Source organism: Carlito syrichta, unplaced genomic scaffold, assembly GCF_000164805.1.
Source record: "Carlito syrichta isolate Samal-C Ts95f unplaced genomic scaffold, Tarsius_syrichta-2.0.1 Scaffold311843, whole genome shotgun sequence".
Taxonomy (NCBI): Eukaryota; Metazoa; Chordata; class Mammalia; order Primates; family Tarsiidae; genus Carlito; species Carlito syrichta.
Genome location: NW_007255939.1, coordinates 258,957 through 271,387, shown reverse-complemented (window position 1 = coordinate 271,387; position 12,431 = coordinate 258,957).

The window sequence follows — 12,431 nt, the reverse complement described above, 5'->3', positions numbered from 1 at the left end:
ATAAAAATGTCAAAAATTAATCAAGCATGTTAGCACACAGCTGTAGTTCCGGGCTACTGGGAAGACTGAGGCGGAAGGACCGCTGGAGCCCAGCAGGTCGACATTGGGGTTGCCAGGAGTGTGCCACTACACTCCAACCTGGGCGACAGAGTGAGAATCCAACTCAAAAAAAAAAAAAAAAGAATGGATGATTGATAAATGAATGGATGAATGGTTGAAAGAAAGGAAGAGCGCAGTGGCTCAAGTCTGTAATCCTAGCACTTTGGGAGGCTGAGGTGAGAGGATTGCTTGAGCCCAGGACTTCGAGACCAGCTGGGACAACGTGGCAAGACCTTGTCTCTACAATTTATAAATAAATAATTAGCTGAGCATGGTGGTGCACGCCTGTAGTTTCAGCTACTTGGAAAGCTGAAGTGGAAGGATTTCCTGAGCCCAGCAGGTTGAGGCTGCGGTGGTCATGAGTGTGCCTCTGCATTTCAGCCTGGGCGAGAGAGTGAGACTCCGACTCAAAAAAAAAAAAGAAAGAAATAATAAATGGGAGAAAGGAAGGAAAATCCTGAAACCACTGAGAAAATTAAATAAATGTATTTGATCTATAAATTTGGTTAAAGGTGGGGAGGATTATGATTGAAAGAGTAATATGTTTAAACTGTCAGATTTCAAATGAAGAGTAGGGAGGATAAGATTTTTTTAACTTTGTATTTTGAGATAATTATGGACTCTAGAATTTGAAAAATAGTGCAGAGAAATTCTGTGTACCTATCACCCAAATTCCCCCAATAGTAGCATCTCATAGAACTATAATGCATTATTATAACCAGGAAATTAATTGGCACAACAAAATTAACAAGACTACAGATCTTACTCAGATTGTACCAGTTTGGTGAACATAGTATATTTAATATATTAAATTTTTATTTCACATATAAAGTGTACAAAGCTTAAATATACAGCCTCATGCAGTTTTATGTATGTAAATACTCATGTAACCAACACTTCTATCAATCTATAGAATCAAATCGTGTCAGCCCTCATAAGAAACCAATACCTGCCCTCTTATATAACAACTATTCTTTTATCACTGTAGATTAGTTTGTCCTATCTTGAACTTTATATAAATGGAATTACACAGTATATCTCTTTTACACTTGGCTTCTTTTACTCAATATTATGTCCATGAAACTCATTCATGTTTTGACATGTAGCAGAGGTCCACTGTTTTTCATCAATGTGTGTATTTCATTGTATGAACAGACCATAATTATTTATCCATTCTACTGTGATAGATGTTTAGGTTGTGTCCAATTCTGGGCTACTATGAATACGAAACTGTGGGTTCAGGAGTTTCCTTTTTTCCTTCCTTCCTCCCTTTCCTCCCTTTCTTCTTTCCCTCCCTCCCTCCCTACTTCCCTCTCTTCTTTCAACTTCCTTCTTTCCTTGCACATATTGTGTGTTGGGCCTAAGCACTCATTTCTGATGAGAGTATATGTAGGAAAGGAATTGCTGGCCATAAGATAGGTAGACGTTCAGCTTTGGGAAATACTCCTAACAAGTTTCCCAAAGTGGTTGTACTAATCTTTAAAAATTTAATGAAATTTAATTTTACTTTATTTTGGTTGTACCGATTTAATGTACCCTCCCACCAGCAATGTGAGAGAGTCTCATGGGAGTATAAAATTTTATGTTAAACTCTAAAAGTGATTGCACAAGTTCGACTATGATCTATCTGTGCTTCAGAATTCTCATTTCAAAGTATTTTCCTGTTCAGAACCAAAAGAGGAGAGAGTATCTAAGAAAATCTCAAAGGCTGCAGGGCAGGAAGGTGACAACAGAGATTAGGAAGTTAAAAAACTAGAATTGTCATTTTCTTGAGACAAAATATTTAGAGCCAATCACCACCTTAAGGCCTCAGTCTCCTTATTTCTAAAAATAAAGCAGATGAATGGAATCGTTTCTAAAGTTCCTTTTAGCTCCAAAGGTCATGATTCCAATATGAAAAATGTTGATGTTGTAATGTTAAGTAAAAGAGTAGAAATAGTACGTACTGTAACTTAGGAAAATATAGTTGCCTAAAGGCAAGGGCTGGAGGAAAAAGCACAATGCTTGTATTGTTAGACTGTGCTTATTAATTTTCTTTCTGTTGTTAATAATACAGCATTTTTTAAATGTGCGATTATTGCCTGGCACAGTGGCTTATGTCTGTAGTCCTAGCTATTTAGGAGGCTGAGGCGGGAAGATTCCTTGAGCCCAGGAGTTTGAGGCTGCAGTGAGCTATGATTACACCACCACACTCTAGCCTAGACAACAGAGTGAGACACCAGCATGGCGGCTCATGCCTATAATCCCAGCACTTTGGAAGACTGAGGCAAGAGAATTGCTTGAGCCCAGGAGTTCGAGACCAGACTGGGCAACAAAACAAGATCTCGTATCCACAAAAATATTATTTTTCAGTAGCCAGGTGTGGGGGCGCATACCTGTAGTACCAGCTACTCAGGAGGCTGAGATGGAAGAATCACCTGAACCTGGGAGGTCGAGGCTGCAGTGAGCTGTGATAATGCCACTGCACTCCAGCTTGGGCAACAGAGTAAGACCCTAGCTTAAAAAAAATTGTGGTTATATGAGCTTTTAAAAATTTATTTATGCAAAAAATTGATGTGTTAAACATAACTTGAAAATATTAACACCATATTAACACATGAAATAATTATTTTTCTACTTTTTTTTTTCAGATGATGGGTTTCGCTATGTTACCTGGGTTGGAGTGCAGAGGCAATTCACAGGCATGATCATAACACACTGCCCTGGGCTCAAGTGATCCTCCTGCCTCAGCCTCCTGAGTAGCTGGGATTACAGGTACACACCACTGCATTCGGCTTTCACTTTGTTTTTTTTAAATAGAGATTAGGTCTCATTATGTTGCACAAGCTGGTATCGAACTCCTGGCCTCAAGCCCTTCCAGTCCACTTTTATATATTATATAAAACCTGAGATTTCCTTGACTCTAAATATACTCTCAACTCAAATTATTAGACACATTGAAGCCTCCTGATATTTATTCAACAAATACTTGCCGAGCACCTTCTTTGTGCCAGGAACAGGTTTTGGTCCAGAGAACACAATGGGTAAACTAAAAATAGTCCTTGAATATCTAGGAATTTATCACCTACTGCAGGAGACAAACACATAATCAGATTAATTCAAGGCACTATGCTAAGGTTTATATTAGGCAACTTAAGAACTTACAAGAGGAAACTTGCTAAGTTTAGGAAGGTAAGAAAGGTTTACTGGAGGAGATGGTACTCAGCTGAGACCTGAAAGATAATTTAAAGTATGCAAGGGAAAAGTGGAACAGGAGTGGGAAGAGCATCCTGTGCAGTGGGACCAGCAGGGGCACAGGCATGGGAGCTAGAGGGAGCACGGGATGGTCATGAAGCCACGTTGATTCAATGGTGGGTGGTTATGGGACAAGACAAGATGAAGTTGAAGAGGCTTCAATGCCCCACACAGGCCCTTGAACTGCCACAGGAGCCACTGAAAAATATCAATCTGGGGCTAATCAGTAACCATTCATTTGGGTTCTGTCCCAAATTCCCCAGGTATAACTGACCATAAACTGAGATATCACCAGAGATGTACAGAGTAGGCTGCCTTCGTGCTCTGCTGGCACTGCTGTGGTTTTCTGCTAGGGAGCAAGGATTGTCAAAGATAAGGGGCACTGAGCCTGCTGCTTCCTTGGCATCAGCAAGGAGCAAGGTTTGAGCCCAGGGTGGCGACCAAGGACCCTTTTCCCTTTTAGGAGGAAGGCACAGTAGGTGGCTGGGCAGAGGCCAGAGGGTTGAGAAAAGGAGGAACTTATCCGAGCAGTATCAGGGATTGCCAATGGGCATTGATAGAGGAAACTGAGCCCAGGGGAGCAGAAAGCAGAGAAGTATCATGATATATGTCTATAGCCAATGGGAGAGAGGCAAGGCCACCAGAGACAGGGGGACAGCACATTCTTTAGACCCCTCTTGCTATTTCTGCAAAGGCTGCTTTGTGCCTTGTCACTGGCAAGCCGCCCCAAGTGAGCACTTGATGCCCGAGTGGCATTGAGAATGTGTCAGTATCCTGACACATTGGTCAGAATCAGGAGCTCAGCTGGAGGCAGGGCAGCCTTCCCTGTTTGGCCAGTATCATCTTGATAAAGTTCTCATCGCCTGCCGTCAGCACCTGACATCTTCTCTGGACAGCAGTTCATCTTGGGATACTTCTGCCTCCCCCCTGCCTATCCTGGGCACAGCAGCTGGCAGGCTGCTGCCTCCTGCCAGGAAACGCCTAGGTCTCACTGGGATCCCAGAACCTTGACTTTCAGCCCCTTGATGCAGTGTCCTCTGAGCATAGCCTCTGATCAGCAGGCAGGAGGCCAATTTAAAGGCACAAAACTTACTTTTATTTATTTTTCACATACCTAAAAGTATAAAGAAATCTAAATCTCAGACTGTGCTATGGGACCAGCAGGGGCACAGGCATGGGAGCTAGAGGGAGCACGGGATGGTCATGAAGCCACGTTGATTCAAAGGTGGGTGGTTATGGGACAAGACAAGATGAAGTTGAAGAGACTTCAATGCCCCACATAGACCCTTGAAATTAAAATTTTTGACTTATCCTGAGTTCACCCAAAAGCAGAGTCTGAGAAAAAGGATTCTGTGTGAATTGTTTATTTAGGAAGTGACTGGGTGTGATGGCTCATGCCCGTACTACCAGAGCTTTAGGAGGTCTAGGCGGGAGGATTGTTTGAGCACAGGAGTTCAAGGCCAGCCTAGGCAACATAGTGAGACCTTGTCTCTACAAAAAATCAAAATTAGCTGGGAGTGGTGCACGCCTATATGTAGTCCCAGCTACTTGGGAAGGTGAGGTGGAAGGATGCACTCTAGCCTGGGTGACAGAGACCCTGACTCAAAAAAAAAAAAAAGGAAGTGGCCCCAGGGAGCAGGAATGAGCTAGAGGAAAAAGAGCCAGGATAAGATGAGCCATGAGTGACCCTAATAGGGGTGACTAGTGGCTCAGTCCCTTGAAATAAAGGGAAAGCGTTTATTCATCAGCTCCCATCTCCACTGGTTAAGAGTTGCCTCATGGAACATTAATGTCCCACACTTCCCTATTGAACATGAATGAGTACTGAGACTGACAGGTAACCACTCCTATGGCATGAAGTGAGAGAGGTGAGATGCTGTCACCTGAGAGCATCTATCTCTGGTTGGAATAAAAGGTGAGTTCAAGAGGATGAGAAATGGTGCCCAAGAGAGGTCTGATCCACTCTGTCTGCTTCTCCCCACTGTGGCCTTTTCTTGACCCTATACAGTGGACACCTTCTGTTGTTGCCTGCTGTTACAGACAAAATGTGTCCCCAAAAAAGCATGTGTTGGAAACTTAATCCCCAATGCAGCAGTATTGGGAGGTGTGGTCTAATGGAAGGTGTTTAGATCATGAGTGCCCCACCTGCATGAATGGATTAATGTCAACTGTAAAAGGGCTTGAGGTTGCGAGTTCAATCTCTTGCTCTCTCCCTCCCTTTGCCCTTCCGCCATGGGATGACACAGCAGGAAGGCCTTTGTTAGATGCCAGCACCTTCACCTTAGATTCCTAATCTCTAGAATTGTGAGCCAATACATTCCTGTTCATTATAAATTACCCAGTCTCAGGTATTTTGTTATGGCAGCACAAAATGACCTAAGATATCTGTCCAGCATCCATTAGCCCTTTTCTGATAGCAGCATCTCTATTTTGAGATTAGGAAACCGACCCTCCCATTCCCTGTGGTTGGGTGAGGCTCACTTCCCTACCTCCCCATTCTCCCAATTCCAAGGGTTGGTTAAGTCTCAGGTCCAGCCAATCTATGTAGTCTGTTCCTTTCTTCCAGCTACAATGATTGGTTCAGGAATGGCACTGGATTCTAGCAGTCTTTTCATCTTCATTTGGGTATCTACACAGCCATGTATTTAGAGGATGTGATTCCATCCCACAGGTGGACGCTGACAGGCTTAAACCAACCAGTATATCTAGTTCACTGAATATAGACACTAATTTTGGAATGGGCCTGTGACCTAACTGGCCCTGCCAGGCTGACTCTCAGGACTCTGGTTCAGAGTGCTGAAACAGATGTGTTATTTCTGCCACTGAGAGAAAGAAGAAAGCCCATTGTGCCAACTCCTGCTACAGGACTTCCTAGGACCCCAAGGTGAGCCAGTCTCAGGAGAATCTCTCACTATAAGCAGCAGACCAAAAAGACAGAACTGGTTTCTGAGGACATGGGTGAGTTGTTGGATGCGCCAGATCTGAAGCTCAGCCTACATCTGGATCTCCAGTTATGTGAGCCAATCATTCTCCTCCTTCACTGTTTAAGTCAGTTTAAGGTGAATGTTCTGTAACCTGAAGCTGAATGCAAATTTAAGACCTGAATGTAAACCTAAAAGAGAACCGTTAGTTCACATAAAAGTCCAAGAGTAGACACACTCTGAGTAAGCTGAGGTTTTACAGCTGAGCAGTGATCTCACTGCTTTTTTGTTTTGTTTTGTTTAGAGTCAGAGTCTTACTCTGTCTCCTAGGCTGGAGTGCAGTAGCACAATCATGGACACTACAGCCTTAACCTGCTGGGTTCAGGTGATCCTTCTGTCTTAGCCTTCCAAGTAGTTGGAACCACAGGCATGCGCCATCAGGCCCAGCTATTTTTGTTATTTATTGGAGTTGAGATCTCGCCAAGTTGCCCAGGCTGGTCTCAAACCCATGGGCTCAGGCAATCCTCTTTCCTCTCCCTCCTAAAGTGCTGGGATTATAGGCATGAGTCACTGTGTTCTGGCTTGTGATCTCATTTGATTGTCATTTCATGCTGGTAACTACTATTCTGATCCCCATTTGACATGAGAAAAAAAGATTCAAGGAAGTGAAGGCACTTACCCAGTGGTTCTCAAGTGGGAGCAATTTTGTCCCCCAGGAGATCAGGGAACACTTGATAATGTTTAGAGACATTTTTGGTTGTTATAACTGGGGTGGAGGTTGGGGGAGCTGTGGTACTGGCATCTAGTGGGTAGAAGTCAGATATGCTGCTCAACATCCTGCACAGAACAGTCCCCACAAGAAATTATCCAGACCCAAACAACAGTAGAGCTGAGATTGAGAAACCCTGCTTGACTAGCCCAGGGTTGTATGATAGGTTCTGATTCAAGCCCAAGTCACTCCACTGAAGGCTGCTTGGGCCCACTCCGGATATGCAATGTGGCCCAGTGCCGGAGCAAGCCAGAAGTGCAAAGTTAAAGTTCAGGAAAGCAAGAGGTCTGAGAGCTGGAGGGTAATGTCCACTTCAGGGGCACCGTAGTCTTGTGCCAACTTCACCCTCAGTCAAGTGCATTCCAGGGTGAGCCCCTTGTGGATTCCTGCATAATTTCTTGGCCCTGGTGGCCTGTGCTTCAGGAGGCCTGAGGAGGTCTGTGGCTCTATGCCCAGGGTCCCAACTCCATTTTACCTATTTGCCTGGCATTTGCTGAACAAAATTGGAAATTAATAATTCATTTTGTAGGATGAATAATTCAACAGAGAGGACAAAGGGCCACTGGTGGTAGTTGGCATCACAAAATAAGCCCATGTTTTCTTTTAAAGGGAGAGGGGAAAAAGAAACTCTATAGCAGAATGGCCTCTAAGTGAAAATGACTCCAATACTGGACAATTTAAACAGACCCTTCTTTGGGACACAGGAGTTGATGAAGACACTAGGGCTGCCAAAAGGAAATTTTGGACTCTATTCCCCTTCCTACATCACCTCCAGCCTCTGAAACCTTCACATTCACAACTACTTAGTTGGCAGCTTAATTAGTACCTACTCCAGGTAGCTTTCCCAGATATCCCCAATCAACTGAAATTGAAAAGCTATTTCTCTCCCATGTATTAGCCACTTTGGCCTGACTACTGCCTGCCTCACACCTTCACACCAAGCTGTGTTTTTGTCACCAGTGATTCTTGGGCCTTGGAATGGCTTTTCTAGCTAGAAGGGAAGAAGAGGTTCAGCAGAAGCTGGTATAGTGGTTCTTAGCATTTGGGGGATGCTTCTTTTTTTTTTTTTTTTTGAGTAGGAGTCTCACTCTTTTGCCCAGGCTGGAGTGCAATAGCATGCTCATAGCCACTGCAGCCTCAACCTCCTGGGCTCAGGCAATCCTTCCCCCTCAGCCACCCAAGTAGCTGGAACTACAGGCCTGCACCACCACACCCAGCTAATTTTTAAATTTACTATAGAGATGAGTTCTCACCAAGTTGCCCAGTCTGGTCTTGAACCCATGGGATCAGGTAATCCTCTCACCTCCACCTCCCAAAATGCTAAGATTACAAGGCATGAGCCACCACACCCAGCTTGGGAGATACTTCTTTGAGGATTGGATGAAAGCCTTGTAGCCTCTATACTGAAAAATGTTTCCTAACACATCTGTGTACAATTCAAGGGGTACGTAGATCCTGGGAGCTCCATCATGGACCTGAGTTTAGAATTCCTGCCCCATGGAAAGCATTCTGTTAAGGAGAAGAACTACAATTGTCCAGGTCATGTGCTGTACTCTGGAAGTGTCCCCTCTAAAATTCCGGTGTTGTCAATGTGATACTATTAAATGGGGCCTTAGCTGGGCGTGGAGGCTTACGCCTATAATCCCAGCACTTTGGGAGGCTGAGGTGAGAGGATTGCCTGAGCTCACAGGTTCAAGTCTGGGCAACTTGGTAAGACCTCACCTCTACAATAAATCAAAAAATTAGCCAGGCATGGTGGCTCACGCTTGTAGTTTCAGCTACTTGGAACACTGAGGCAGAAGGATTGCCTGAGCCCAGCAGGTGGAGGCTGCGGTGGCCATGAGCATGCCACTGCCTTCCAACCTAGGCAGTAAAGTGAGACTCCAACCCAAAAAAAAAAAAGCAGAAGAAAAGAAAAAGAAATGGGCCTTAAAGAAATGACTGTGTCACTTGGGATTCCATGAATGGGATTAGATACCTTCTTAAAAGGACTTTATGACTGAGTATAGTGGCTCATGCCTGTAATCCCAGCACTTTGGGAGGCCAAGATAGGAGGATTGCTTGAGACTGGGAATTGGCGCAGCCTAGGCAACATAGCAAGATCTCGTCTTTACAAAAGAAATCAAATAATTAGCTGGGTGTGGTGGCACGTGCCTGTAGACCCAGATGCTTGGGAGACTGAGTTGGGAGTATCTCTTGAACCTAGGAGTTTGAGACTGCAGTGAACTGTGATTATGCCACTATACAGAGGGAGTCCCTATCTCTCACTCAATTAAATAAATAAACACAAATACATAAAAGGACTTGATGAAAGGAGTTCAGCCCTCTTGCCCTTCCTTCTATTTTCTGCCATGTGAGGACACAGCATTCCCTCCCTCTGGAGGATGCAGCAACAAGGCTCCATGAAGCAGAGAGCAGGCAACCAAATCTGCTAGTGCTTTTATCTCAGACTTCCCAGCTTCCAGAACTGTGAGAAATACATTTCTGTTCTTTGTAGATTATCCAGTTTCAGGTATTCTATTATAGCAGCAAAAATGAGCTAAGACAGCATAAAAAACAGAAAACGGCCAGGCGCGGTGGCTCAAGCCAGTAATCCCAGCACTTTGGGAGACCGAGGTGAGGGAATTGCCTGAGCCCATGGATTCAAGAACAACCTGGGAACTTGCCAAGACTTCATCTCTACAATAAATAAAAAAATTAGCCGGACGTGGTAGTGTGCGCCTGTAGTTCCGGCTACTTGGAAGACTGAGGCGGAATGATTGCCTGAGTCCAGCAGGTCGATGCTGGGGTGGCCGTGAGCATGCCACTGCACTCCAGCCTGGATGATGGAGTGAGACTCCAACTCAAATAAATAAAAAAAAAGAAGAAGGAAAAAAAAACAGCAAACAGCTCAGCCTTGTCCCTCCTCGAAATGCCCCTGTGCAGAGCTAAGGTTTTTTTTGTTTTGTTTTGTTTGGGTTGGAGTCTCACTCTGTCACCCAGACTGGAGTGCAGTGGCCGCTCCTGGCCACCACAGCCTCAACCTGCTGGACTCCGGCGATCCTTCCGCCTCAGCCTTCCAAGTAGCTGGAAATACAGGCGTGCGCTACCATGCCCGGCTAATTTTTTTATTTATTGTAGAGATGAGGTCTCACCAAGTTGCTCAGGCGGGTCTCGAACCCACGGGCTCAGGCAATCCACTCACTTCAGCCTCCCAAAGGCGCGGGATTACAGGCTGAGCCACTGAGCCCGGCAGAGCTAAGGTATTTAAAGTGACTAATCATCAAGGAGCTATTATATGCCAGCTGTGTGACCCTAGGCAAGTCAGCACCCATCTCTGGGCCACAATTTCTTTATTTGGAATTGGAAGAATTGGTCTAGATTATCCTGGCACTTTGATTCAATCATTCATTTAGCAAATATTTATTGCACACTATTAAATGCCAGGTGCCAAGCTAAGCACTGGAGATAAGGTTGATGACAAAATAGATGAGGTCCCAAACTTGTCAGAACACATAGCCCAAGAGGGAGTCAGTCATTGATTAAAAAACTGCACCATAAATGCAAGACAAGCTGTGATCAGTGCTAGCTATGCATGTGCATACCAAGGGAATGATTATAACCTGGGGAAAGTCAAGATGAAGTGGGGCTTTACCTTGACAAGAAGAGCAGAGGTGTGTTTCAGGCTGAGGAAGCAGCATGGATTAGTGTCCTGAAGTGTGATGAGGCCATTGCACTCAAGGAATTGGAAGGCCAGAACACCTGCATTCTGGAGTCCTCTGGGGATTATGTGAGCCCAAAGAGTTATACACCCAGCAAGAGGAGAAAGTAAGATTTCTCTGTTTTCCTGATAGTCAAGGCAAATCTTCCAGAAACTTCTTTTCATACTTCTCCCAAGGAAAGCTAAAAAGCTGGAAGTATTCCACTGGTTTGAAATCTCAGGTTCAATGACTAAAATCATTAAGTATCAACCTTTTCCATCACCAGGATAGCTGAAAGTGTCTTGAAAGTTCTTCCTTTCAAATCCTGCTTAAAAAGTACAAGATGCTACCAAATTAAAAATGTTAAACTTGACATGAAGCAAAGACCTCCCTGTCCCAGCCCCTTCTGCAATTTAAACCATGTCCCATCCCTTGAGGGATTGTTTCCACCTTCTAGTTCTGTTGCTCAGTCTCCCATACTGATGATTATGAAGAGACCCGGACGTGCCAATTGCCACTTTGATGGGTGGTCTGAGTGCAGAGTCTCCAGGCTGCATGGGGCAGACAGAGCTACCCTTTCATCTTAGGCTACAGTCAGCATGGAGACTTTGGTTGCAAGTCCCATTCTGCCACCCACCGGCTGCTAGGTGATTCTGGACAAGTCCTATTCCCTCTCTGGGCCTCAGTTTTCCTCCCTGTGAAATGAGAAGTTTAGATTACACTTTTAATAATATTCTTCATTGACTTGGGGGTTCTCTGCCCTCTGATTTCTAAAATGTTTTTTTCATCTTTCCAACTGTTATTCACAGACCAGTGACAGGAGGCACAACAACCACTATTTGTAAATTATAATGAGTGGATAATTAGCTGCCTTCAAATTAAACCTCTCTTCTTAGAAGACAGGAGACCTGGTTTTTAAGTTGTTTACCATATCATCATTTAACACTGTTTTCTCACTAAAACTGAGAAGGATTGGGGAGAATGACAAGCAGATGTTTTGTTATTAGGGGCCCTAGGGGATGATTTGAGACTTTCACTGCAATGATCATTCTCTGGATTCTTCTGGAGTCAGCAGAAGCTTTGATGAACTCGACAGAGGGCAGGGGGATTGGACAGACAGAAAGCCTGGCTTAACGGAAAGCTGCTGGGGACAGCAGTTCCTGGCTGAGGACAATGTGGATTATGAAATTAGTATATTTATGTAACACTTTGCAAAGCAATTTCAACTGCTATTATTTCATTTTCTCATGAGGACAATTTGCCAATGCCTGAGCTCAAACCACTATCATCTCTCACACGAATTTCTCATTCAGTAGTCTCCCTGGTTGTGGTAGATTGCCTGTAAAAATGGCCTCCAAAAATCTATAGAGACAGAAAGTAGATTTGTGGTTCCCCAAGAAAGGAGAAGGAAGGCTAATTCCTCTCCTCTTAAATCAGAACTGGCCTTGTAACTTGCTTTGACCAATAGAATGCGGAGGAAGGAATATTGTATAAGTTCCAGCACCTAGGCCTAAAGAAATGTGGCAGCTTCGGCTTTTACCTTCTTGGAGTTCAAACCACCATATAAAAGCTCAGGTTACACTAAAGTTTTTCAGTCTCAGCACTATTGACACTTTGGGCCACACAATTCTTTGTGGTGAGAGGGCTGTCCTGTGCTTTTTTTTTTTCTGAGTTGAAGTCTCACTCTGTCACCCAGACTGGAGTGCAGTGGCCACTCCCAGTCACTGC